General features: G+C 40.6%; 17 non-coding genes and 1 pseudogene across 17 annotated transcripts; all 18 read right to left on the bottom strand.

The window, feature by feature from the left end:
* Positions 1-209: 209 nt before the first annotated feature.
* Positions 210-329, bottom strand: LOC142517413 (5S ribosomal RNA). Its single transcript, XR_012813161.1, has one exon. It is a non-coding gene; the product is annotated as a 5S ribosomal RNA (ribosomal RNA).
* A 681-nt stretch (positions 330-1,010) lies between these two features.
* On the bottom strand, positions 1,011-1,129 carry LOC142517441 (5S ribosomal RNA). Its single transcript, XR_012813187.1, has one exon. It is a non-coding gene; the product is annotated as a 5S ribosomal RNA (ribosomal RNA).
* A 1,081-nt stretch (positions 1,130-2,210) lies between these two features.
* LOC142510124 (5S ribosomal RNA) lies at positions 2,211-2,330 on the bottom strand. The gene has a single exon (XR_012808255.1). It is a non-coding gene; the product is annotated as a 5S ribosomal RNA (ribosomal RNA).
* A 681-nt stretch (positions 2,331-3,011) lies between these two features.
* Positions 3,012-3,132, bottom strand: LOC142509885 (5S ribosomal RNA). Its single transcript, XR_012808031.1, has one exon. It is a non-coding gene; the product is annotated as a 5S ribosomal RNA (ribosomal RNA).
* A 684-nt stretch (positions 3,133-3,816) lies between these two features.
* Positions 3,817-3,935, bottom strand: LOC142516858 (5S ribosomal RNA). Its single transcript, XR_012812629.1, has one exon. It is a non-coding gene; the product is annotated as a 5S ribosomal RNA (ribosomal RNA).
* Positions 3,936-4,619: 684 nt separating this feature from the next.
* On the bottom strand, positions 4,620-4,738 carry LOC142516031 (5S ribosomal RNA). The gene has a single exon (XR_012811846.1). It is a non-coding gene; the product is annotated as a 5S ribosomal RNA (ribosomal RNA).
* Positions 4,739-5,420: 682 nt separating this feature from the next.
* Positions 5,421-5,539, bottom strand: LOC142514042 (5S ribosomal RNA). Its single transcript, XR_012809956.1, has one exon. It is a non-coding gene; the product is annotated as a 5S ribosomal RNA (ribosomal RNA).
* Positions 5,540-6,220: 681 nt separating this feature from the next.
* Positions 6,221-6,341, bottom strand: LOC142507231 (5S ribosomal RNA). Its single transcript, XR_012805492.1, has one exon. It is a non-coding gene; the product is annotated as a 5S ribosomal RNA (ribosomal RNA).
* A 683-nt stretch (positions 6,342-7,024) lies between these two features.
* LOC142517410 (5S ribosomal RNA) lies at positions 7,025-7,143 on the bottom strand. Its single transcript, XR_012813158.1, has one exon. It is a non-coding gene; the product is annotated as a 5S ribosomal RNA (ribosomal RNA).
* Positions 7,144-7,827: 684 nt separating this feature from the next.
* On the bottom strand, positions 7,828-7,945 carry LOC142514041 (5S ribosomal RNA). The gene has a single exon (XR_012809955.1). It is a non-coding gene; the product is annotated as a 5S ribosomal RNA (ribosomal RNA).
* A 683-nt stretch (positions 7,946-8,628) lies between these two features.
* LOC142516041 (5S ribosomal RNA) lies at positions 8,629-8,746 on the bottom strand. Its single transcript, XR_012811856.1, has one exon. It is a non-coding gene; the product is annotated as a 5S ribosomal RNA (ribosomal RNA).
* A 680-nt stretch (positions 8,747-9,426) lies between these two features.
* On the bottom strand, positions 9,427-9,544 carry LOC142510324 (5S ribosomal RNA). Its single transcript, XR_012808443.1, has one exon. It is a non-coding gene; the product is annotated as a 5S ribosomal RNA (ribosomal RNA).
* Positions 9,545-10,225: 681 nt separating this feature from the next.
* Positions 10,226-10,344, bottom strand: LOC142508334 (5S ribosomal RNA). The gene has a single exon (XR_012806553.1). It is a non-coding gene; the product is annotated as a 5S ribosomal RNA (ribosomal RNA).
* A 682-nt stretch (positions 10,345-11,026) lies between these two features.
* Positions 11,027-11,145, bottom strand: LOC142511215 (5S ribosomal RNA; annotated as a pseudogene).
* Positions 11,146-11,827: 682 nt separating this feature from the next.
* Positions 11,828-11,946, bottom strand: LOC142515891 (5S ribosomal RNA). The gene has a single exon (XR_012811711.1). It is a non-coding gene; the product is annotated as a 5S ribosomal RNA (ribosomal RNA).
* Positions 11,947-13,626: 1,680 nt separating this feature from the next.
* LOC142516183 (5S ribosomal RNA) lies at positions 13,627-13,745 on the bottom strand. Its single transcript, XR_012811991.1, has one exon. It is a non-coding gene; the product is annotated as a 5S ribosomal RNA (ribosomal RNA).
* Positions 13,746-14,429: 684 nt separating this feature from the next.
* Positions 14,430-14,548, bottom strand: LOC142513769 (5S ribosomal RNA). The gene has a single exon (XR_012809697.1). It is a non-coding gene; the product is annotated as a 5S ribosomal RNA (ribosomal RNA).
* Positions 14,549-27,085: 12,537 nt separating this feature from the next.
* On the bottom strand, positions 27,086-27,204 carry LOC142515120 (5S ribosomal RNA). Its single transcript, XR_012810980.1, has one exon. It is a non-coding gene; the product is annotated as a 5S ribosomal RNA (ribosomal RNA).
* Between the last annotated feature and the right edge of the window lie 649 nt (positions 27,205-27,853).

Below are 27,853 nucleotides of genomic sequence, written 5' to 3'. Positions count from 1 at the left end.
TTCGGCTAAAATCTCGTCAGCTCGTTGCGGAGTAATTAGTCTCGTTTTGTTGCCCGTTTACAATAAAATTAGGCTACAATTTTGTCCAAATCTGGCAGTGCCCGAGCTACATTGATTTCACATGTCTTATCTGATCCAGATCAAGATTCAGATGATTTGAGCCGAAAATCGTCTGTCAACAAGAAATCAAAAATAGAAAAACACGAAAAGGGGTGCCAACACGAGGACTTCCCAGGGGGTCACCCATTCTAGTACTGCTCTCGCCCAAGCACGCTTAACTTCGCAGTTCTGATGGGATCCGGGGTATTAGTGCTGGTATGATGGCACCCGACATTGAGTGGGATGTTTATTCTTATATCCCTCGAGTACGTGTGGAGCGGGCGGCGATGGACAACACGCGGCAGTACTCTCGCCCAATCAGAACTATGAAGTTAGCGTTCTGGAGCGATGGCAGAGCTAGGATGGGTGACCTCCCTGGGAAATACTCGTGTCGCGACCGTTTACGTAAATTAGGGCTAAAACAGTCGAAATAATTGTTTTTAATGAGTTAACCGTCTCCGGAGTAATCTGCGTCATACCCTTCAGTACAGAACCGGTTCACGACAACAAAAATCGCTAAATGTTCCCAGAAAATAGAAAAAAAAAATAAGAAGAAAATAGCGAATGTAAAGCTATTATTATGCCTGAGATCCGATAAAATGGAACAGGAATCGAATTTCGTACTTCTTAAGAGGATTTCTCGAGGAAACGAAAGCTTAACAGAAGCGGAAAATCGCAAATTAGAGGGTCTTAGAGAAGGAATTCGGCTAAAATCTAGCCAGCTCATTGCGGAGTAATGAGTCTCGTTTGTTTGCCCGTTTACAATCAAATTAGCCTACAATTTTGTCCAAATCCGGCAGTGCCCGAGCAACGTTGATTTCACATGTCTTATTTGTTCCCGATCGAGATTCAGATGATTTGAGCCGAAAATCATATGTCAAAAATTAAAAAAAAATAGAAAAACACAAATAGGGGTGCAACACGAGGACTTCCCAGGGGTTCACCCACCCTAGTACTGCTCTCGCCCAAGCACGCTTAACTTCGGAGTTATGATGGGATCCGGTGCATTAGTGCTGGTATGATAGCACCCGACATTGAGTGGGATGTTTATTCTTATATCCCTCGAGTACGTGTGGAGCGAGCGGCGATGGACAACACGGGGCACTGCTCTCGCCCAATCATAACCATGAAGTTAAGCGTTCTGGCGCGATGGCAAAGCTAGGATAGGTGACCTCCCTGGGAAGACCTCGTGATGCGACCGTTTACGTAAATTATGGATAAAACAGTCAAATAATTGTTTTTAATGAGTTATCCGTCTCCGGAGTAATCTGCGTCATACCCTTCCGCACAGAACCGGCTCACGACAACAAAAATCGATAAATGTCCTCAGAAAATAGAAAAAAAAATAAAAAGAAGGAAATAGCGAATGTAAAGTTATTATTATGCCTGGGATACGATAAAATGGAACGGGAATCGAATTTCGGACTTCCTAAACGGATTTCTCGAGGAAACAGAAGCTCAACAGAAGCGGAAAATCGCAAATTAGAGGGTCTTAGAGAAGCAATTCGGCTAAAATCTCACCAGCTCATTACGAAGTAACGAGTCTCGTTCGTTTGCCCGTTTACAATCAAATTAGCCTACAATTTTGTCTAAATCCGGCAGTGCCCGAGCTACGTTGATTTCAGTCGAAATAATTATTTTTAATGAGTTAACCGTCTCCGGAGTAATCTGGGTCATACCCTTCCGCACAGAACCGGCTCACGACAACAAAAATCGATAATTTTTCCCAGAAAATAGAAAAAAATAAGAAAAAGGAAATAACGAATGTAAAGCTATTATTATGCCTGGGATACGACAAAATAAAATCGGAATCGAATTTCGAACTTCCTAAGCGGATTTCTCGAGGAAACGAAAGCTTAACAGAAGCGGTAAATCGAAAATTAGAGGGTCTTAGAGAACGAATTCGGCTAAAATCTCGTCAGCTCATTGCGTAGTAATGAGTCTCGTCCGTTTGCCCGTTTACAATTAAATTGGCCTACAATTTTGTCCAAATCCGGCAGTGCCCGAGCTACTTTCATTTCACATGTCTTATCTGGTCCCGATCGAGATTCAGATGATTTGAGCCGAAAATCGTCTGCCAACAAGTAATCAAAAATAGAAAAACACGAAAAGGGGTGAAACATGAGGACTTTCTCAGGGGATCACCCATCCTATTACTGCTCTCGCCCAAGCACGCTTAACTTCGGAGTTCTGATGGGATCCGGTGCATAAGTACCGGTATGATCGCACCCGACATTGAGTGGGATGTTTATTCTTATATCCCTCGAGTACGTGTGGAGCGGGCGGCGATAGACAACACGCGGCACTGCTCTCGCCCAATCATAACCATGAAGTTAAGCGTTCTGGTGCGATGGCAGAGCTAGGATGGGTGACCTCCCTGGGAAGACCTCGTGTCCCGACCGTTTACGTAAATTATGGATAAAACAGTCGAAATATTATTTTTAATGAGTTAACCGTCTCTGGAGTAATCTGCGTCATACCCTTCCGCACAGAACCGGCTCACGACAACAAAAATCGATAAATGTTCACAGAAAATAGAAAAAAAATAAGAAGAAGGAAATAACGAATGTAAAGCTATTATTATGCCTGGGATACGATAAAATGGAACCGGAATCGAATTTCGAACTTCCTAAGCGGATTTCTCGAGGAAACGAAAGCTTAACAGAAGCGGTAAATCGCAAATTAGAGGGTCTTAGAAAAGGAATTCAGCTAAAATCTCGTCAACTCATTGCGTAGTAATGAGTCTCGTCCGTTTGCCCGTTTACAATCAAATTAGCCTACAATTTTGTCCAAATCCGGCAGTGCCCGAGCTACTTTCATTTCATATGTCTTATCTGGTCCCGATCGAGATTCAGATGATTTAAGCCGAAAATCGTCTGTCAAAAAGTAATCAAAAATAGAAAAACACAAAAAGGGTGCAACACGAGGACTCCCAGGGGGTCACCCATCCTAGAAATGCTCTCGCCCAAGCACGCTGCTTAACTTCGGAGTTCTGATGGGATCCGGTGCATTAGTGCTAGTATGATCGCACGCGACATTGAGTGGGATGTTTATTCTTATATCCCTCGAGTACGTGTGGAGCGGGCGGCGATGGACAACACGCGGCACTGCTCTCGCCCAATCATAACCATGAAGTTAAGCGTTCTGGCGCGATGACGGAGCTAGGATGGGTAACCTCCCTGGGAAGACCTCGTGTCGCGACCGTTTACGTAAATTATGGATAAAATAGTCGAAATAATTGTTTTTAATGAGTTAACCGTCTCCGAGTAATCTGCGTCATACCCTTCCGCACAGAACCGGCTCACGACAACAAAAATCGATAAATGTTCACAGAAAATAGAAAAAAAAAATAAGAAGAAGGAAATAACGAATATAAATCTATTATTATGCCTGGGATACGATAAAATGGAACCAGAATCGAATTTCGAACTTCCTAAGCGGATTTCTTGAGGAAACGAAAACTTAACAGAAGCGGTAAATCGCAAATTAGAGGGTCTTAGAAAAGGAATTCGGCTAAAATCTCGTCAGCTCATTGCGTAGTAATGAGTCTCGTCTGTTTACCCGTTTACAATCAATTTAGCCTACAATTTTGTCGAAATCTGGCAGTGCCCGAGCTACTTTCATTTCACATGTATTATCTGGTCCCGATCGAGATTCAGATGATTTAAGCCGAAAATCGTCTGTCAAAAAGTAATCAAAAATAGAAAAACACGAAAAGGGGTGCAACACGAGGACTTCCCAGGGGGTCACCCATCCTAATACTGCTCTCGCCCAAGCACGCTTGACTTCGGAGTTAAGATGGGATCCGGTGCATTAGTGCTGGTATGATCGCATCCGACATTGAGTGGGATGTTTATTCTTATATCCCTCGAGTACGTGTGGAGCGGGCGGCGATGGACAACACGCGGCACTGCCCTCGCCCAATCATAACCATGAAGTTAATCGTTCTGACGCGATGGCAAAGGTAGGATGGGTGACCTCCGTGGGAAGACCTCGTGTCGCGACCGTTTACGTAAATTATGGATAAAATAGTCGAAATAATTGTTTTTAATGAGTTAACCGTCTCCGGAGTAATATGCGTCATACCCTTCCACACAGAACATGTTCACGACAACAAAAATCGATAAATGTTCCCAGAAAATAGAAAAAAAAATAAGAAGAAGGAAATAACGAATGTAAAGCTATTATTATGCCTGGGATACGATAAAATGGAACCGGAATCGAATTTCGAACTTCCTAAGCGGATTTCTCGAGGAAACGAAAACTTAACAGAAGCGGTAAATCGCAAATTAGAGGGTCTTAGAGAAGGAATTCGGCTAAAATCTCGTCATCTCATTGCATAGAAATGAGTCTCGTCCGTTTGCCCGTTTACAATAAAATTAGCCTACAATTTTGTCCAAATCCGGCAGTGCCCGAGCTACTTTCATTTCACATGTCTTATCTGGTCCCGATCGAGATTCAGATGATTTGAGCCGAAAATTGTCTGTCAACAAGTAATCAAAAATAGAAAAACACGAAAAAGGGAGCAACACGAGGACTTCCGAGGGGATCACCCATCCTAGTACTGCTCTCGCCCAAGCAAGCTTAACTTCGGAGTTCTGATGGGATCCGGTGCATTAGTGCTGGTATGATCGCACCCGACATTAGGTGGGATGTTTAATCTTATATCCCTCGAGTACGTGTGGAGCGGGCGGCGATGGACAACACGCGGCACTGCTCTCGCCCAATCATAACCATGAAGTTAAGCGTTCTGGCGCGATGGCAGAGCTAGGATGGGTGACCTCCCTGGGAAGACCTCGTGTCGCGACCGTTTACGTAAATTATGGATTAAACCGTCGAAATATTGTTTTTAATGAGTTAACCGTCTACGGAGTAATCTGCGTCATACCCTTCCGCACAGAACCGGCTCACGACAACAAAAATCGATAAATGTTCACAGAAAATAGAAAAAAAATAAGAAGAAGAAAATAACGAATGTAAAGCTATTATTATGCCTGGGATACGATAAAATGGAACCGGAATCGAATTTCGAACTTCCTAAGCGGATTTCTCGAGGAAACGAAAGCTTAACAGAAGCGGTAAATCACAAATTAGATGGGTCTAAGAGAAGGAATTCGGCTAAAATCTCGTCAGCTCATTGCGTAGTAATGAGTCTCGTCCGTTTGCCCGTTTACAATCAAAATAGCGTACAATTTTGTCCAAATCCGGCAATGCCCGAGCTACTTTCATTTCACATGTCTTATCTGGTCACGATCGAGATTCAGATGATTTAAGCCGAAAATCGTCTGTCAAAAAGTAATCAAAAATAGAAAAACACAAAAAGGGTGCAATACGAGGACTTTCCAGGGGGTCACCCATCCTAGTACTGCTCTCGCCCAAGCACGCTTGACTTCGGAGTTCTGATGGGATCTGGTGCATTAGTGCTGGTATGATCGCACCCGACATTGAGTGGGATGTTTATTCATATATCCCTCGACTACGTGTGGAGCAGGCGGCGATGGACAACTCGCGGCACTGCTCTCGCCCAATCATAACTATGAAGTTAAGCGTTCTGGCGCGATGGCAGAGCTAGGATGGGTGACCTCCCTGGGAAGACCTCGTGTCGCGACCGTTTACGTAAATTATGGATAAATAGTCGAAATAATTGTTTTTATTGAGTTAACCGTCTTCGGAGTAATCTGCGTCATACCCTTCCGCACAGAACCGGCTCACGACAACAAAAATCGATAAATGTTCCCAGAAAGTAGAAAAAAAATAAGAAGAAGGAAATAACGAATGTAAAGCTATTATTATTCCTGGGATACGATAAAATGGAACCGGAATCAAATTTCCAACTTCCTAAGCGGATTTCTCGAGAAACGAAAGCTTAACAGAAGCGTTAAATCACAAATTAGATGGGTCTTAGAGAAGGAATTCGGCTAAAATCTCGTCAGCTCATTGCGTAGTAATGAGTCTCGTCCGTTTGCCCGTTTACAATCAAAATAGCGTACAATTTTGTCCAAATCCGGCAATGCCCGAGCTACTTTCATTTCACATGTCTTATCTGGTCACGATCGAGATTCAGATGATTTAAGCCGAAAATCGTCTGTCAAAAAGTAATCAAAAATAGAAAAACACAAAAAGGGTGCAACACGAGGACTCCCAGGGGGTCACCCATCCTAGAAATGCTCTCGCCCAAGCACGCTGCTTAACTTCGGAGTTCTGATGGGATCCGGTGCATTAGTGCTGGTATGATCGCACCCGACATTAGGTGGGATGTTTATTCTTATATCCCTCGAGTACGTGTGGAGCGGGCGGCGATGGACAACACGCGGCACTGCTCTCGCCCAATCATAACCATGAAGTTAAGCGTTCTGGCGCGATGGCGAAGCTAGGATGGGTAACCTCCCTGGGAAGACCTCGTGTCGCGACCGTTTACGTAAATTATGGATAAAACAGTCGAAATAATTGTTTTTAATGAGTTAACCGTCTCCGAGTAATCTCCGTCATACCCTTCCGCACAGAACCGGCTCACGACAACAAAAATCGATAAATGTTCACAGAAAAAAGAAAAAAAAATAAGAAGAAGGAAATAACGAATATAAAGCTATTATTATGCCTGGGATACGATAAAATGGAACCGGAATCGAATTTCGAACTTCCTAAGCGGTTTTCTTGAGGAAACTAAAACTTAACAGAAGCGGTAAATCGCAAATTAGAGGGTCTTAGAAAAGGAATTCGGCTAAAATCTCGTCAGCTCATTGCGTAGTAATGAGTCTCGTCTGTTTGCCCGTTTAAAATCAAATTAGCCTACAATTTTGTCGAAATCTGACAGTGCCCGAGCTACTTTCATTTCACATGTCTTATCTGGTCCCGATCGAGATTCAGATGATTTAAGCCTAAAATCGTCTGTCAAAAAGTAATCAAAAATAGAAAAACACGAAAAGGGGTGCAACACGAGGACTTCCCAGGGGGTCACCCATCCTAATACTGCTCTCGCCCAAGCACGCTTGACTTCGGAGTTAAGATGGGATCCGGTGCATTAGTTCTGGTATGATCGCACCCGACATTGAGTGGGATGTTTATTCTTATATCCCTCGAATACGTGTGGAGCGGGCGGCGATGGACAACACGCGGCACTGCTCTCGCCCAATCATAACCATGAAGTTAAGCGTTCTGGCGCGATGGCAGAGCTAGGATGGGTGACTTCCCTAGTAAGACCTCGTGTCGCGACTGTTTACATAAATTATGGATAAAACAGTCGAAATATTGTTTTTAATCAGTTAACCGTCTCCGGAGTAATCTGCGTCATACCTTTCCGCACAGAACCGGCTCACGACAACAAAAATCGATAAATGTTCACAGAAAATAGAAAAAAAAATAAGAAGAAGAAAAATAACGAATGTAAAGCTATTATTATGCTTGGGATACGATAAAATAGAACCGGAATCGAATTTCGATTTTCCTATGCGGATTTCTCGAGGAAACGAAAGCTTAACAGAAGCGGTAAACCGAAAATTAAAGGGTCTTAGAAAAGGAATTCGGCTAAAATTTCGTCAGCTCATTTCGTAGTAATGAGTCTCGTCCGTTTGCCCGTTTACAATCTAATTAGCCTACAATTTTGTCCAAATCCGGCAGTGCCCGAGCTACTTTCATTTCACATGTCTTATCTGGTCCCGATCGAGATTTAAATGATTTAAGCCGAAAATCGTCTGTCAAAGAGTTATCAAAAATAGAAAAACACGAAAAGGGGTGCAACACGAGGACTCCCAGGGGGTCACCCATCCTAGTACTGCTCTCGCCCAAGCACGGTTAACTTCGGAGTTCTGATGGGATCCGGTGCATTAGTGCTGGTATGATCGCACGCGACATTGAGTGGGATGTTTATTCTTATATCCCTCGAGTACGTGTGGAGCGGGCGGCGATGGACAACACGCGGCACTGCTCTCGCCCAATCATAACCATGAAGTTAAGCGTTCTGGCGCGATGGCAGAGCTAGGATGGGTGACCTCCCTAGGAAGACCTCGTGTCGCGACCGTTTACGTAAATTATGGATAAAACAGTCGAAATAATTGTTTTTAATGAGTTAACCGTCTCCGGAGTAATCTGCGTCACACCCTTCCGCAAAGAACCGGCTCACGACAACAAAAATCGATAAATGTTCCCAGAAAATAGAAAAAAAATAAGAAGAAGGAAATAACGAATGTAAAGCTATTATTATGCCTGTGATACGATAAAATGGAACCGTAATCGAATTTCGAACTTCCTAAGCGGATTTCTCGAGGAAACGAAAACTTAACAGAAGCGGTAAATCGCAAATCAGAGGGTCTTAGAGAAGGAATTCGGCTAAAATCTCGTCAGCTCATTGCGTAGTAATGAGTCTCGTCCGTTTGCCCGTTTACAATCAAATTAGCCTACAATTTTGTCCAAATCCGGCAGTGCCCGAGCTACTTACATTTCACAAGTCTCATCTGGTTCCGATCGAGATTCAGATGATTTGAGCCGAAAATCGTCTGCCAACAAGTAATCAAAAATAGAAAAACACGAAAAGGGGTGCAACACGAGGACTCCCAGGGGGTCACCCATCCTAGTAATGCTCTCGCCCAAGCACGCTTAACTTCGGAGTTCTGATGGGATCCGATGCATTAGTGCTGGTATGATCGCACGCGACTTTGAGAGGGATGTTTATTCTTATATCCCTCGAGTACGTGTGGAGCGGGCGACGATGGACAACACGCGGCACTGCTCTCGCCCAATCATAACCATGAAGTTAAGCGTTCTGGCGCGATGGCAGAGCTAGGATGGGTGACTTCCCTAGGAAGACCTCGTGTCGCGACCGTTTACATAAATTATGGATAAAACAGTCGAAATATTGTTTTTAATGAGTTAACCGTCTCCGGAGTAATCTGCGTCATACCCTTCCGCACAGAACCGGCTCACGACAACAAAAATCGATAAATGTTCCTAGAAAATATAAAAAAATAAGAAGAAGGAAATAACGAATGTAAAACTATTATTATGCCTGGGATACGATAAAATGGAACCCGAATCGAATTTTGAACTTCCTAAGCAGATTTCTCGAGGAAACGAAAGCTTAACAGAAGCGGTAAATCGCAAATTAGAGGGTCTTAGAGAAGAAATTCGGCTAAAATATCGTCAGCTCATTGCGTAGTATGAGTCTCGTCCGTTTGCCCGTTTACAATCAAATTAGCCTACAATTTTGTCCAAATCCGGCAGTGCCCGAGCTACTTTCATTTCACATGTCTTATCTGGTCTCGATCGAGATTCAGATGATTTGAGCTGAAAATCGTCTGTCAACAAGTAATCAAAAATAGAAAAACACGAAAAGGGGTGCAACATGAGGACTTCCCTGGGGGTCACCCATCCTAGTACTGCTCTCGCCCAAGCACGCTTGACTTCGGAATTCTGATGGGATTCGGTGCATTAGTGCTGGTATGACGCACCCGACATTGAGTGGGATGTTTATTCTTATATCCCTCGAGTACGTGTGGAGCGGGCGGCGATGGACAACACGCGGCACTGCTCTCGCCCAATCATAACCATGAAGTTAAGCGTTCTGGCGCGATGGCAGAGCTAGGATGGGTGACCTTCCTGGGAAGACCTCGTGTCGCGACCGTTTAGCTAAATTATGGATAAAACAGTCGAAATAATTGTTTTTAATGAGTTAACCGTGTCCGGAGTAATCTGCGTCATATCCTTCCGCACAGAACCGGCTCACGACAACAAAATCGATAAATGTTCACAAAAAATAGAAAAAAAATAAGAAGAAGGAAATAACGAATGTAAAGCTATTATTATGCTTGGGATACGATAAAATGGAACTGGAATCGAATTTCGAACTTCCTAAGCGGATTTCTCGAAGAAACGAAAGCTTAACAGAAGCGGTAAATCGCAAATTAGAGGGTCTTAGAGAAGAAATTCAGCTAAAATCTCGTCAGCTCATTGCGTAGTATTGAGTCTCGTCCGTTTGCCCGTTTACAATCAAATTAGCCTACAATTTTGTCCAAATCCGGAAGTGCCCGAGCTACTTTCATTTCACATGTTTTATCTGGTCCCTATCGAGATTCAGATGATTTGAGCCGAAAATGGTCTGTCAACAAGTAATCAAAAATAGAAAAACACGAAAAGGGTACAACACGAGGACTTCCCAGGGGGTCACCCATCCTATTACTGCTCTCGTCCAGGCACACTTATATTCGGAGTTCTGATGGGATCCGGTGCATTAGTGCTGGTATGATCGCACCCGACATTGAGTGGGATGTTTATTCTTATATCCCTCGAGTACGTGTGGAGCTGGCGGCGATGGACAACACGCGGCACTGCTCTCGATCAATCATAACCATGAAGTTAAGCGTTCTGGCGCGATGGAAAAGCTAGGATGGGTGACATCCCTGAGAAGACCTCGTGTCGCGACCGTTTACGTAAGTTATGGATAAAACAGTCGAAATAATTGTTTTTAATGAGTTAACCGTCTCCGGAGTAATCTGCGTCATACCCTTCCGCACAGAACCGGCTCATGACAACAAAAATCGCTAAATGTTCCCAGAAAATAGAAAAAAATAAGAAGAAGAAAATAACAAATGTAAAGCTATTATTATTCCTGGGATACGATAAAATTGATCCGGAATCGAATTTCGAACTTCCTAAGCGGATTTCTCGAGGAAACAGAACATTAACAGAAGAGGTAAATCGCAAATTAGAGGGTCTTAAAGAAGAAATTTAGCTAAAATCTCGCGAGCACTTTGCGGAGTAATGAGTCTCGTCCGCTTGCCCGTTTACAATAAAATTAGCCTACAATTTTGTCCAAATCAGGCAGTACCCGAGCTACGCTGATTTCACATGTCTTATTTGGTCCCGATCGAGATTCAGATGATTTGAGCCGAAAATCGTCAGTCAACAAGTAATCAAAAATAGAAAAACACGAAAAGGAGTACAACACGAGGACTTCCCAGGGGGTCACCCATCCTAGTACTGCTCTCTCCCAAGAACGCTAAACTTCGGAGTTATGATGGGATCCGGTGCATTAGTGCTGGTATGATAGCACCCGATATTGAGTGGGATGTTTATTCTTATATCCCTTAAGTACGTGTAGAGCGGGCGGCGATGGACAACACGCTGCACTGCTCTCGCCCAATCATAACCACGAAGTTAAGCGTTCTGGCGCGATGGCAGTGCTAGGATGGGTGACCTCCCTGGGAAGACTTCGTGTCGCGACCGTTTACATAAATTATGGATAAAACAGTTTAAATAATTGTTTGTAATGAGTTAACCGTTTCCGAAGTAATCTGCGTCATACCCTTCCGCACAGAACCGGCTCACGACAACAAAAATCGATAAATGTTCCCAGAAAATAGAAAAAAAATAAGAAGAAGAAATAGCGAATGTAAAGCTATTATTATGCCTGGGATACGATAAAATGGAACTGGAATCGAATTTAGAACTTCCTAAGCGGATTTCTCGAGGAAACGGAAGCTTAAAAGAAGCATTAAATCGCAAATTAGAGGGTCTTAGAGAAGGAATTCGGCTAAAATCTCGTCAGCTCATTGCGTAGTAAAGAGTCTCGGTCGTTTGCCCGTTTACAATCAAATTAGCCTACAATTTTGTCCAAATCCGGCAGTGCCCGAGCTATGTTGATTTCTCATGTCATATCTGGTCACGATCCAGATTCAGATGATTTGAGCCGAAAATCGTCTGTCAACAAGTAATATAAAATAGAAAAACACGAAAATGGGTGCAACACGAGAACTTCCCAGGGGGTCACCCATCCTAGTACTACTCTCTCCCAAGCATGCTTAACTTCGGAGTTCTGATGGGATCCGGTGCATTAGTGCTAATATGATCGCACCCGACATTGAGTGGGATGTTTATTCTTATATCCCTCGAGTACGTGTGGAGCGGGCGGCGATGGACAACACGCGGCACTGCTCTCGCCCAAACAGAACCATGAAGTAAAGCGTTCCGGCGCGATGGCAGAGCTAGGATGGGTGACCTTCGTGAGAAGACCTCGTGTCGCGATCGTTTACGTAAATTATGGCTAAAACTGTCGAAATAATTGTTTTTAATTAGTTATCCGTCTCGGGAGTAATCTGCGTCATACCGTTCTGCACAGAACCGGCTCACGACAACAAAAATAACTAAATGTTCCCAGAAAATAGAAAAAAAATAAGAAGAAGAAAGTAGCGAATGTAAAGCTATTATTATGCCTGGGATACGATAAAATGGAATTGAAATCGAATTTCGAACTTCCTAAACATTTTTTCTCGAGGAAAAGGAAGCTTAACTGAAGCGGAAAATCGCAAATTAGAGGGTCTTAGATAAGGAATTCGGCTAAAATCTCACCAGATCATTAAATGTACCCAGAAAATAGAAAAAAAAATAAGAAGAAGGAAATAGCGAATGTAAAGCTATTATTATGCCTGGGATACGATAAAATGGAACGGAAATCGAATTTCGGACTTCCTAAATCGATTTCTCGAGGAAACGGAAGCTTAACAGAAGCGGAAAATCGCAAATTGGAGGGTCTTAGAGAAGGAATTCGGCTAAAATCTCACCAGCTCATTGCGGAGTAACGAGTCTCGTTCGTTTGCCCGTTTACAATCAAATTAGCCTACAATTTTGTCCAAATCCGGCAGTGCCCGAGCTACGTTGATTTCAGTCGAAATAATTGTTTTTAATGAGTTAACCGTCTCCGGGGTAATCTGCGTCATACTCTTCCGCACAGAACCGGCTCACGACAACAAAAATCGATTATTGTACCCAGAAAATAGAAAAAAAAATAAGAAGAAGGAAATAACGAATGCAAAGCTATTATTATGCCTAGGATACGATAAAATGGAACCGGAATCGAATTTCGAACTTGCTAAGCGGATTTCTCGAGGAAATGGAAGCTTAATAGAAACGGAAAATCGCAAATTAGAGGGTCTTAGAGAAGGAATTCGGCTAAAATCTCGTCAGCTCATTGCGGAGTAATGAGTCTCGTTTGTTTGCCCTGTTACAATAAAATTAACCTACAATTTTGTCCAAATCCGGCAGTGCCCGAGCAACGTTGATTTCACATGTCTTATTTGTTCCCGATCGAGATTCAGATGATTTGAGCCGAAAATCGTCTGTCAACAAGTAATCAAAAATAGAAAAACACGAAAAGGGGTGAAACACGAGGACATCCCAGGGGTAAATAACGAATGTAAAGCTATTATTATGCCTGGGATACGATAAAATGGAACCGGAATCGAATTTCGAACTTCCTAAATGGATTTCTCGTGAAAACAAAAGCTTAACAGAAGCGGTAAATCGCAAATTAGAGGGTCTTAGAGAAAGAATTCGGCTAAAATCTCGTCAGCTCATTGCGTAGAATGAGTCTCGTCCGTTTGACCGTTTACAATCAAATTAGCCTACAATTTTGTCCAAATCCGGCAGTGCCCGAGCTACTTTCATTTCACATATCTTATCTGGTCCCGATCGAGATTCAGATGATTTATGCCGAAAATCGTCTGCCAACAAGTAATCAAAAATAGAAAGACACGAAAAGGGGTGCAACACGAGGACTTCCCAGGGGGTCATCCATCCTAGTACTGCTCTCGCCCAAGAACGTTTAACTTCGGAGTTCTGATGGGATCCGGTGCATTAGTGCTTGTATGATCGCACCCGACATTGAGTGGGATGTTTATTCTTATATCCCTCGAGTACGTGTGGAGCGGGCGGCGATGGACAACATGCGGCACTGCTCTCGCCCAATCATAACCATGAAGTTAAGCGTTCTCGCGCGATGGCAGAGCTAGGATGGGTGACCACCCTGGGAAGACCTCGTGTCGCGACCGTTTACGTAAATTATGGATAAAAAAGTCGAAATAATTGTTTTTAATGAGTTAACCGTCTCTGGAGTGATCTGCGTCATACTCTCCCGCACAGAACCGACTCACGACAACAAAAATCGATAAATGTTCCCAGAAAATAGAAAAAAAAAATAAAAGAAGGAAATAACGAATGCAAAGCTATTATTATGCCTGGGATACGATAAAATGGAACCTAAATCGAATTTCGAACTTCCTAAGCGGATTTCTCGAGGAAACGAAAACTTAACAGAAGCGGTAAATCGCAAATTAGAGGGTCTTAGAGAAGGAATTCGGCTAAAATCTCGTCATCTCATTGCGTAGCAATGAGTCTCGTCCGTTTGCCCGTTTACAATCAAATTAGCCTACAATTTTGTCCAAATCTGGCAGTGCCCGAGCTACTTTCATTTCACATGTCTTATCTGGTCCCGATCGAGATTCAGATGATTTGAGCCGAAAATCGTCTATCAAAAAGTAATCAAAAATAGAAAAACACGAAAAGGGGTGCAACACAAGGACTTCTCAGGGGGTCACCCATCCTAGTACTGCTCTCGCCCAAGCACGCTTAACTTCGGAGTTCTGATGGGATCCGAGGCATTAGTGCTGGTATGATCGCACCCGACATTGAGTGGGATGTTTATTCTTATATCCTGTTTGAAACTAGATTCTGGAGTTTGACAAAACATGAATCAATCGATTAACAAAATATGAATCAACTGATACGCGCAAGCAAATTCGGCAACTGAAATCAGCTGATACAATGATACAGAGTAAACTGATCAGTTAAAACATTCAGCCGAATGCCTCAAAGTCTCTCAACTGAAGATGTCTCGGGAATGAACAAAGAAGACATAACAGATTACAAGAGCACCGCACAACAACCAAGACTACTTAAAACAACGCATTCCGGACAAAGCAATTAAGACGCCGAATTACAATAAATGAAGCAAACAATATCGAAGGAATAATCAAGTGGAAACCAACGGATACAAATATTCAAATTTATCTCAAGATTACAGTTGGAAAAGAAGAGTATAAATATGGCAGAAGAAAAAAAAGAAGTGACGATACATCATTCAAAACTTGCTATTACTCTGTCAAAATCTCATCTCACTCTTACTTGATTTATTCGTAGCAATCAAGGTTATAAGTTGAGCAAACTAGCACTCTGTAATATTTGTTAATTCAATAGTGCTAAGATCAGTTACGCACAGAGATCATTTCGTAATACTAAGAGTTTCAGTTTAGGCAGTGGGTAAGTCCTAACTGAAGTGGGTCTGTACAAGTGTTGTATTGTATCAAAGTCTTTTATTGGAAATCCTATCCTTGTGATAGAAGGGGTGATGTAGGAGTAATTGAATTCTCCGAACATCCAGAAACAATCCTTGGGTATTTTATTTCAGTTCTGTATTCTATCTGTCAGTCAGTTACCTTCCGCAACTACCTCAGTTTAACTGATTGATATTGACCAACGAGATTCCGAGAATCAGTTTGTCACCAAACTGAACTCAAAAATTCGATAAGACCAATATTAATTGAGAGTGTTTATTCAACCCCCCCTTCTAAACACTCTTGACACGTCAATTGATCATATCAAGTGGTATCAGAGCGGTTGAATCTTGTTCTTGAATACTTCTGATCTATAAATCTGCTAGCATGACTTCATTCAATAAAATTCCTATGTTCTCAAGAGAAGATTTTGATGACTGGAAAATCAGAATGCAGGCTCACTTAGCTGCACAAGATGATGACATGTGGTATGTCATAACAGACGGACCCATGAAGCTTCTAAAAGCAAATACAGCAATTGCCATAACTGAAGGGGCACCATAGAGAATTCAAAAGCCCAGAGAAGAGTGGACAACTGAGGACAAAAGAAAAGTCAATCTTGACAATGTGGCCAAAGATACTCTATACAAAACACTGGACAAAGCAACATTCAACAAAATAAAGATGTGCAAAACAGCAAAAGAAATTTGGGAAAAGTTGATTCAGTTATATGAAGGAAATGACCAAACAAAAGAAAATAAACTCTCTGTTGCTGTTCAGAAATTTGACAATATCAAAATGAAGGTTGGAGAATCAATGAATGAGTATGATGAAAGGGTGAGCAGTATTGTAAATGAATTAAATGCACTCGGAAAGGTGTATACTAACAAAGAGGTTGCACTAAAAGTGATGAGAGGTCTTCCAAAGGAATGAGATGTCAAAACTATGGCTATGAGAGAATCTAAAGGCTTGAACCAGATCGAACTTCATGAACTATTTGCTGATTTAAAGGCTTATGAATCTGAATTGCAGAGCAGAGAAGGAGAACCATTTACTCCTACAGCTACAACTGCTCTAGCAGCTGTAAGAACTGAATCAACCAGTTCAGTCGAGAAATCTGCCGATCAGTTAAGCAATGATGCTATGTCATTATTCATCAAAAAGTTTGGGAGGTTCATGAGAAAGAACCAAGGAAACTTTCAGAAGCAATACCAGAGAAACAATTCCAAAGAAGAAATAAATGCTTGCTACAATTGTGGCAAAACAGGTCATTATATTGCTGACTGTCCTAAACCAAAAAAGGACAGTCAAGGATCAACTGACAGAAGAAAGAAATCATATGAGCATAAGAGAAGATCCAGAGATGATAAGAAAACCTACAAAAAGAAACATGAGGTTCTATTAGCTGAAGAGAACAAGTCCAAATGGGCAGAAACTGATAGTGACGAATCAGAACCAGAAAGCTCATATAGCTCAAGTGATGAAGAGGAAGTCAAATGTCTAATGGCCAATGATACAGAAGCAGAATCTACAAGTTAACAGGCATTTGATTTTAGTTCAACTGATTTTACACGAGAAGAACTCATTTTAACATTGCATGAAATGGTAAATGAGTACCAGAAACTTGCATCATCATTTAAGAAAATAAAGTCAAAGCAAAATGATCCCTTGGACAATAAAACCAAAACTGATGAATCAGTTGATGGGTTGAGTCTAAAAAGGGAAATTGCTGAGTTAAAAGCAGAGAGAAAGAAAGATCAGTCACTGACCCAGAAATTGATCCTTGAAAATTCAAAACAGACTGAACTCATTCAATCTTGGAATAAGTCGTCTACTGCACTGAATGAGATGCAAAATTCACAAAAATCAGTTTTTGATAAAACGGGTTTAGGGTTCAGTAATCAAGGAGAAACGTTTTCAAATGATACTCAACCAAAGCTGACAATGAACAAAGGGAAGTACATTCACTTTGTCAAATCAGCAGTGGTACGAGAACAAATTGAGCCCAGTAAACTGATTGAACAACCTACTGAGAAGTTGAACAAGGCTAGAAGATATGGGATTGGCTATAGCCAAAAGCTTTCAACTGATTCACAAAGCGGGTCATCAAAAAGATTTCACAAAAACTATTCGAATGACTATGTCAATTACTATAACTGCAAGCCAGTTCAGAAGAGAAACAGATTGAACAATCAGTTGAATAAGACTAAAACACATATTGTATCAACTGTACACTACTCACCAAGCACACAAAAGCCGAGAAAAACCATTTGGAATACAGCTACTGGAAAGTCAGTTAGACTAATCCAAGTATGGGTTCCAAAGGGACTAATAAGTTTTGGACCCAAATAGATATGGGTACCAAATCATATTATGTGTGTGCTTGCAGGTAACAGGTACAGATAAAAATTCAATATGGTATTTGGACAGCGGTTGCTCACGACATATGATAGGAGATGCAAGTATGCTATCTCAACTGACCAAATATAGTGGTCCAAACATCAGTTTCGGAGATAATTTCAAAGGTAAAACCGTGGATAAGGGTAAGCTTATCCATGGTAACTTTACTATTAAAGATGTTTTATTAGTAGAGAATCTGAAGTATAACTTGATTAGCATCAGTCAGTTATGCGACAATAGATTCTCGGTACAATTTGATAAAAACTCATGCTCAGTTAAAACATCAACTGATGAAATCATACTAACTGGCAAACGATGTGGAAACACATATAAAGTCAGTTGGAATGAACAGCCTCATGCACCAGTCTGCTTTATTGCTTTAAAATCATCTCAAAACTGGTTGTGGCATAAAAGGTTAAATCATTTAAACTTTAAATCCATTGCCTATCTGAGTAAACATGAACTTGTAACTGGTTTGCCCAAAATAAATTTTTCAAAAGAAAAACTTTGCTCAGCATGTCAGTATGGAAAACAAGTACGATCTTCTTTCAAAAACAAGGGCTGTAAGTCTTCATCCCGATGCTTAGAACTATTGCACATGGATCTCTTCGGTCCAATATCAGTCAGGAGCTTAGGGGGAATGAAATACACCTTGGTGGTCGTAGATGATTTTTCAAGATTTACTTGGGTTATCTTTCTCAAATCCAAAGACCATACGGCTGCACAACTGATTAAACTCTTTAAAAGACTTTTAAATGAAAAATCAGTTGGGATTGATCGAATCAGATCTGATCGAGGAACTGAATTCATCAATCAAACACTTTCAAGCTTTCTAGAAAATTCTGGAATCAAGCATGAGCTCTCAGCAGCAAGAACTCCTCAGCAAAACGGTGTAGCTGAGAGAAGAAATCGAACCCTTAAAGAAGCTGCTAGAACAATGCTTGCTGATTCTGGTATTTCTCAAAGATTTTGGGCGGAGGCAGTAAACACTGCATGTTATACTCAGAACAGATCAATGATTAATAAGAATCATATGAAAACACCATATGAGATCTGGCATGGAAGAAAAAGTATAATCACTTATTTCAAAATATTCGGCTGTAGATGTTTTATTCATGATAATAGTAAAAATTACTTAAAAGCATTCGATGCCAAATCTGCAGAAGGAATATTCCTTGGATATTCATCAGTTAATATAGCTTATAGAGTCTTTAATAAGAAAACTTTAAATGTTGAAGAATCTGCGCATGTTGATTTTGATGAAACTGCACTAACTGATAAGCCAACTGATCAAGTTGAGCTAGCTGATCGATTTTCAGATATCAGTTTGGAAGATGATGACAAAGATGAAAATCATAATAATCAAAACATCCTTCAAACACCAGAACCAGAGATATTGGATCAATTAAATGAGCAGGAAGTCAATGCTGACAATTAGTTATTAAAGGAAAATGATAATATTCAAATATCAGCTGACGAGGCATCAACTGAAGCTGAAAACTGCATTCAGTTACCAACTGAAGAAGTTGCAGATGCAACGAATGCTGAGTACAGATGGAGAAAATCACATCCACTATAATTGGTAATAGGAAATCCATCTGATCCAGTAAGAACTCGCAATCAAATGTTAAATTTATTTATTCATTCAGCCTTTGTCTCACAAATGGAATCAAAGAAAACTGATGAAGCTCTTGCTGATCCTAACTGGGTAAATGCTATGCAAGAAGAGCTGAATCAGTTCACTCACAATAACGTCTGGAACTTAGTTCCAAGACCAACTTCAAAAACCATTATAGGTACAAAATAGGTGTACAGGAATAAAATAAACGAGGACGGTTCAGTTATACGCAACAAAGCAAGACTAGTAGCAAAAGGATATAGGAAAGAAGAAGGAATTGACTACGATGAGACGTATGCTCCAGTTGCAAGATTGGAAGCAATCAGAATATTTCTTGCTTATGCATCTCACAAAAACTTCAAAGTTTACCAGATGGATGTGAAGAGTGCATTCCTAAACAGTCAGTTACAAGAAGAAGTATATGTTGAACAACCTCCAGGTTTTGTAAATCACAAACTTCCTGATCATGTATACTATTTGAACAAAGCATTATATGGTCTTAAACAAGCTCCCAGGGCTTGGTACGAAACTCTTTTAAAATTCCTAACTGATCATGACTTTACAGTCGGATCAGTTGATAAGACCTTGTTCAAATTTACTAAAAATAATCATATTCTATTAGTTCAAATTTATGTTGATGATATAATATTTGGGTCAACTAACCCCAAATTGTGCGAAAAGTTTGCTAAGTTAATGCAGGAAAAGTTTGAAATGAGCGTGATGGGTGAACTGACATTTTTTCTTGGATTGCAAGTGAAGCAACTGGAAACTGGTATATTCATTAGTCAAACAAAATATACAAAGGAGTTGCTAAAGAAATTTGGTATGGAATCATGCTCAGCTGCAACTACTCCCATGAGCTCATCAGTTAAACTAGATACTGACGCAGGGGGAATATCAGTAGAGGCGACATTATATAGAGGATTAATAGGTTCATTGTTGTACCTAACAGCCAGTCGACCTGATATTGTTTTTGCTGTCTGTATGTGTGCCAGATTTCAAGCAAATCCTAAGCAATCACATTTCTCAGCTGCTAAAAGAATTCTGAGATATCTTAAGGACACGTAAAATGTTGGGCTATGGTATTCCAAAGACTCCACCTTCAATTTAGTTGGATATTCACACGCAGATTATGCAGGATGTAAGCTTGATCGCAAAAGTACAAGTGGATCTTGTCAGTTCTTAGGAGACAGACTGATCTCTTGGTTCAGCAAGAAGCAGACATCCATAGCTACCTCAACAACAGAAGCAGAATATCTTGCTGCTGGTAGGTGTTGTGCACAACTGATCTGGATTCAGCAACAACTGAAGGATTATGGAGTAACGTCAACTGAATCGCCCATATTTTGTGATAATACCAGCACAATTGCCATCACTTATAATCCAGTTATTCACTCAAGGACCAAGCATATAGATGTCAGGCATCACTTCATTAGGGATCATGCATTAAAGAAGGATATTCGACTAGAATATATTTCAACTGAACAGCAAGCAGCTGACATCTTCACAAAACCATTACCCGAGGCTAAGTTTTCTTACTTTCGAAATATTCTTGGTTTAATTGATTTATCTTAGAAATTATTAGTAATATTGCTTCACTAACAGAATTATATGCAGAAAATAAGAACACAACAAATTGAAAATAACGCTTCATTAAGAATACCAACGTTCCCATTTTACAGAAGATATCATGGAATCAACTGAATCTAGCCACGCCCTAACCCAATCATTTAACTCATAAATTCGAACTCTAGCAAATGCCATAGATTTCGAAATCTTATCAACAACATGCCACTCCTTCCATAGCATCGCTTCCAAAAGACATTTGTCTTCAACCAAATCCCTAACATGCCTCACTTCAAAACGTGCAAGGTATTTCAGTGCTCTTGCCTCCTGAGCACGAGTAGGAATAGCACCACTGTCACTCACCCTCTTCAACTCATGAATCTTTTCCCATGTTAACATCACCTTTTGAAAAACATATATCTGCATCTTTCTCTTGATATCTTTTAAACGAGGGGTTGACTGCTCAGTAACATGAACATGAGTGCTGCTGCATGCATCAGAATCAGACATATTGAAATATTTTTGAACTGATATTGCATCACATTTTTATCACTATCATCCTATTTATAGGAAAATGACGTTGGAGAAGCTGAAGAGTCTCAAGTTAATCAATGCGTCTCTCACATTTACCAAGGACTTTAAGTTATCAGTTGTTCATTGTCAACTGACACCAGTTTGAATTCTATTAATAGTTGTTTAAATAGTCCCAGTTCATGATCAACTTATGACAGTTAGTCTCTCATCAGTTCATTTGTTTACATATCACAGCTGATGAAATATATCATTTGCAGAAAAACAGAGTTAAAACCAGATAAATATTTCATTACTTATAAATGTTGGTCTGGATTACATCATCATACTTCTCCTCCACAACAATTATCCAAAATTTCAGCCAAACAGATAGAGAAGAAGGAGCAGTCATGAGAAAGCTGTGAGAATGAGCTATGCGCCTCATGATCTTCAATTCCTTGCGGAGCATCAGTTGATACATGTGACCGTCCTTGATGACGTCCACCCACACAGCAATATTCAAGTTCTTTCGCACTTGATTCAGTTCTGCCACCAATTCAGGAGTGGTGGCCTCCCCAGAGTTGTATAAGAGCTCAAGCTCCTGCAATCGCTCCCAGTAATGCAGACTTTCATAGAAGACTTCGTCTTCTATCTCAGCCTTCCTGGCCTCCACAGAAAAGGGAGAAAGACTTGAGTCACCCGTATCAGACATTTTTTATCTTGAATATTTTGGATGATATGTCTAAAACTAATTGAGCCATTTCTATTTATAGCAGAATATCAAGAAAGCTGAAGAGTCGTCAACGTTTCAGCAAAACCAATAACCTCTCTGACTCTTAAAATTATTTTGTAGCACTACTTTAATTATTATATGCACCAATTTAGGGGGAATGTCAGTTTTTAAGACGTTAACTGAGAAGACAATCGTTTGTGAATTCTCAACTGACTTGAATCAGTTTCCCAACTGATTGTTCAGCTTGAAAATTTTACAAATCTTCCCACATAAGTTAACCAATTAAAAACTTATTATATTCCAAATCAAATGAGGTGACTAAATTTTTATGATGTGGCATATTTTAAAACCGCTCATTATTATATACACACGATTACAACACACGTACACACATTTTTATTCAAAATTTTTCCCGGGCTGACACGTGTCCAGAATTTGAATAGTCACGAACAAAAGCATTTTGCCCGCTTCACTTCAGTTCTATTCTTCACAATTACAATCAGTTTCTAAGAGTATACAAATTTCAGAACTTATTCTCTTCAATTTGCAGATCACTACACTTTCCGAAATGGCAAACCAGATCCCAGCCCATATCTTGAATGCGATGGTCATCGATTTTAACTCGGTTCTATCGATTCAAGAAGCAGACGTTAAGAATGTATTTCTAAAGCTTGAGTCGGCAGGTCTCAGGATGTTCTTGGGACAATCTTCTCAGAAGATATACCTCAAGGAGGTCAATGAATTCTATCGGAAGGGATTTATCACTGCTAATGACACTATCTCTGTGACTATCAATGATCAGTTGCTACTCCTTTCTGAAGAAGCTTTCGGAGAAATCTTCTCTTTGCCAACTGATGGTTATGTCAGCTTTTCTGAAGTAAAAACTCATGACATTGAAGAAATGCAGTCTCGACTATCTGCTGATGGACGGAAAATCAAGGTTTCCGATCCAAAGAAGGAACTGAAACCAGAAATTCAGTTGTTAGCTGATATCGTGGCAAAGGGAATATTAGCAAAAGCCGGTTCTTATGCTGCTCTTACACTCGAAAAATTCCAGGTAATGACCATAATCATGGGTGAAAAGAAAGCAAATTGGAGATATATTCTTTTTAACATCTTGAAGAATATGCTCAAGTCATCCAAACAGTCATGTGGCTTCGCCATCCAAATCAGTTATCTGTTAAAACTGAAGGGTTTGGTAGCTGAAAATGCTGAAACATCATCAAAATTCAAGGTCTTTACTGCCAAAAACACCTTGCCATCAAAAACCAAAATAGAGGTTGAGCCATCACCAGTCAAGAAGGTCAAAACTGCAAAAAGGAAACTGATTCTCAGTGAATCAGATTCAGAGAAAACTCCTTCCCCTAAGCTTGTCAAGAGACCAAGGACTCAAAGAACCAAACCAATAACCACAGTGGAAGTCATTCCACCTGAGAAAATTATTCAATCAGCTGCTCAACAGCCCATTCAGGCTATCCCTTTGCAAGTAGTCTCACCTGATGATTCAGTTACCAAAGCAAAGACACCAGCTAAGGTAAAAGCTCCCTTGACTCTTGTAAATCGCCCTACCATCCTGCCTAGAGCTAGATCTAAAGGTGTAATATTAAGGGAACCAGTGCACTCCACACATTCTGGAATGGATCTTCCTCACATTCTCTCAACTGACAAAGGAAAAGGCAGTCTGGTTGAAGAACCCCGGCCATCCAATGTCATTCAAACACACATTGACCTAGTTTGGGAACAGGTCAATGCATTTGCCACATCACAATTAAAATCTTTTGATTGTTGGAAAAGTTTCAGAACAGAAATCTTTGCCAAAGAACTGAAGCATAGATCTCAACTGAAAAAGTTCATCAAGCTAGAAGCAATTGTGATGAAAGTAGTCAAAGCTGCTACAATTTCACAGGCATTAGAAAGGCAGAAATATTTCTTTAATCAGATTCGCGTCAAAAAGCTAACAAGAATGGTAGCAAAGCTGAAGTCCAACTACAATCCCACAAGTCCAACTGCATACAATGATAGAGCTGTGTTCACTCAACTGGACACAGATCTTAGTAGTCTGCAGAGTGAAATCAGATTTTGGGAAGAAGATCAGGAACTAGTTCTTCATGACAAACCCCCAACTCAAATATTGAAAAAGATTTATCCTCCTCTCCACAAAAAGAACCATCTCCACAACAGGCAACTGAAAAGCCAGTTCAGGGAATACCTCAATCCTCTCAGACAGAACATCAGCTATATTCTGAAGCAGAACTATCCTTGGCAAACATTGATGAAATCATTCAAGCTGTTACCTTGGAAGCTCAGCTAGAGGAAATACAATATGACTCAATTACCCATTCAACTGAACAACCAGAGCAAGACATTAAGATATCATCTGAAGCACCAGCTGAGTCACTTATTGCTGAAAAATTTATATCTGCTCAAACTGAAGATCAAACTGAAGTGCCAAACCAAACTTCAGAAAAAGAAATAACTGAATCGGAAAAAGCTCAAACTGAAGCACCAGTTCAGCCAGAAACTTCTGCTGAACAAGATATTCAAACTGATGAACAAGCAAAACCCTCAGAACAAGAAACTGCTGAACATGTAGAAGGTCAGTTGCTCACTGAATCAAAGGAGCAAGAACAAATTTCAGTTAATTCTCCACAGGAGGCCCCTATGTATGAACCATCCATCTCCATCATTCAGCCAGACAGTCCATTTCTTGATCAAAACCAACGTTCATCATCTCAAATTCAAGAAAACATTCCAGCTCAGCCTATGGCTGGAACAATGGAGACTAATCAAGCATTAGTTCTTTTTGGACAAACATCGAAGCATTCAGAAACGCCCAGTCAGCGACCTCCAATTCAATCCACAGAAATGGATGTTGTTCTTGAAGAAATCCAGAACATACAGTACAATATGCAGCAGATGCCCGCTGAAATAAAGAAAATTCAATTCGAACAACTGTCTCATACTGTCAAATTAGATTCTTCGACTGAATTTGACTCGGCGAAACTAAACGCTCTTCAAGCCAACATGGACTCTCTTAGCAGAATTGTGCATGAAATAAAGAAGGGCCTAGTTAACTCACTCTTTACAACGCAGGATGTAATTAGTCAGAGAGTTGAGCGACTGGAAACCTCTGTTTCAAATAAAATAGAATTGCTACAGACCTCCCTCACAACTGTTGCCACAAGTATCTCATCAGATGTAAAAATTCTTTCCATTGACGTTCGAAAGTTATCAGACAAAATGGAGTTGTTTGACAAAAAGGGGGAAGAACAGCAGCTGAAGAAGAATTAATCAGATTATTAGAATCAACTGATATAATATTCTCAGATTTTATGTTATCTACAAGGAATCCAGTTATTTTATGATTCAGTTGTGTAATCTATTATCTACAAAGAGCTCAGTTATTCGATCTTAAATCACTTGGTTTTGTCAAACACCATAAAGGGGGAAATTGTTGGAAACTAGATTCTGGAGTTTGACAAAACATGAATCAATCGATTAAAAAAATATAAATCAACTGATACGCGCAAGCAAATTCGGCAACTGAACTTATCAGCTGAAATCAGCTGATTCAATGATACAGAGTAAACTGATCAGTTGGAACTGATCAATTAAAACATTCAGCCGAATGCCTCAAAGTCTCTCAACTGAAGATGTCTCGGGAAAGAACAAAGAAGACAAAACAGATTACAAGAGCACCGCACAACAACCAAGACTACTTAAAACAACGCATTCCGGACAAAGCAATTAAGACGCCGAATTACAATAAATGAAGCAAACAATATCGAAGGAATAATCAAGTGGAAACCAACGGATACAAAGATTCAAATTTATCTCAAGATTACCGTTGGAAAAGAAGAGTATAAATATGGCAGAAGAAAAAGAAGAAGTGACGATACATCATTCAAAACTTGCTATTACTCTGTCAAAATCTTAGCTCACTCTTACTTGATTTATTCGTAGCAATCAAGGCTATAAGTTGAGCAAACTAGCACTCTGTAATATTTGTTAATTCAATAGTGCTAAGATCAGTTACGCACAGAGATCATTTTGTAATACTAAGAGTTTCAGTTTAGGCAGTGGGTAAGTCCTAACTGAAGTGGGTATGTACAAGTGTTGTATTGGATCAAAGTCTTTTAGTGGAAATCCTATCCTTGTGATAGAAGGGGTGACGTAGGAGTAATTGAATTCTCCGAACATCCAGAAACAATCCTTGTGTATTTTATTTCAGTTCTCTATTCTATCTGTCAGTCAGTTACCTTCCGCAACTACCTCAGTTTAACTGATTGATATTGACCAACAAGATTCCGAGAATCAGTTTGTCACAAAAATGAACTCAAAAATTCGATAAGACCAATATTAATTGAGAGTGTTTATTCAACCCCCCCTTCTAAACACTCTTGACATGTCAATCGATCCTATCATATCCCTCGAGTACGTGTGGAGCGGGCGGCGATGGACAACACGCGGCACTGCTCTCGCCCAATCATAACTATGAAGTTAAGCGTTCTGGCGCGATGGCAGAGCTAGGATGGGTGACCTCCCTGGGAAGACCTCGTGTCGCGACCGTTTACGTAAATTATAGATAAAACAGTCGAAATAATTTTTTTTAATGAGTTAACCGTCTCCGGAGTAATCTGCGTCATACCCTTCCGCACAGAACCAGCTCACGACAACAAAAATCGATAAATGTTTCCAGAAAATAGAAAAAAAAATAAGAAGAAGGAAATAACGAATGTAAAGCTATTATTATGCCTGGGATACGATAAAATGGAACCGGAATCGAATTTCGAACTTCCTAAGCGGATTTCTCGAGGAAACAGAAGCTTAATTGAAGCGGTAAATCGCAAATTAGAGGGTCTTAGAGAAGGAATTCGGCTAAAATCTTGTCAGCTCATTGCGTAGTAATGAGTCTCGTCGATTTGCCCGTTTACAATCCAAATCCGGCAGTGCCCTAGCTACTTTCATTTCACATGTTTTATCTGGTCCCGATCGAGATTCAGATGATTTGAGCCGAAAATCGTCTGTCAACAAGTAATCAAAAATAGAAAAACACGAAAAAGGGTGCAACACGAGGACTTCTCAGGGGGTCACCTATCCTAGTACTGCTCTCGCCCAAGCACGCTTAACTTCGGAGTTCTGATGGGATCCGATGCATTCGTGCTGATATGATCGCAACCGACATTGAGTGGGATATTTATTCTTATATCCCTCGAGTACGTGTGGAGCGGGCGGCGATGGACAACACGCGGTACTGCTCTCGCCCAATCATAACCATGAAGTTAAGCGTTCTGGCGCGATGGCAGAGGTAGGATGGGTGACCTCCCTGGGAAGACCTCGTGTCGCGACCGTTTACGTAAATTATGGATAAAACAGTCGAAATAATTGTTTTTAATGAGTTAACCGTCTCCGGAGTAATCTGCGTCATACCCTTCCGCACAAAACCGGCTCACGACAACAAAAATCGATAAATGTTCCCAGAAAATAGAAAAAAAAATAAGAAGAAGTAAATAACGAATGTAAATCTATTATTATGCCTGAGATACGAAAAAATGGAACCGCAATCGAATTTCGAACTTCCTAAGCGGATTTCTCGAGGAAACAAAAGCTTAACAGAAGCGGTAAATCGCAAATTAGAGGGACTTAGAGAAGGAATTCGGCTAAAATCTCGTCAGCTCATTGCGTAGTAATGAGTCTCGTCCGTTTGCCCGTTTACAATCAAATTAGCCTACAATTTTGTCCAAATCCGGCAGTGCCTGAGCTACTTTCATTTCACATGTCTTATCTGGTCCTGATCGAGATTCAGATGATTTAGGCCGAAAATCGTCT

Source organism: Primulina tabacum, chromosome 10 (genome assembly GCF_025594145.1).
Source record: "Primulina tabacum isolate GXHZ01 chromosome 10, ASM2559414v2, whole genome shotgun sequence".
NCBI lineage: Eukaryota > Viridiplantae > Streptophyta > Magnoliopsida > Lamiales > Gesneriaceae > Primulina > Primulina tabacum.
This window is presented reverse-complemented; position numbering and strand designations above follow the sequence as displayed.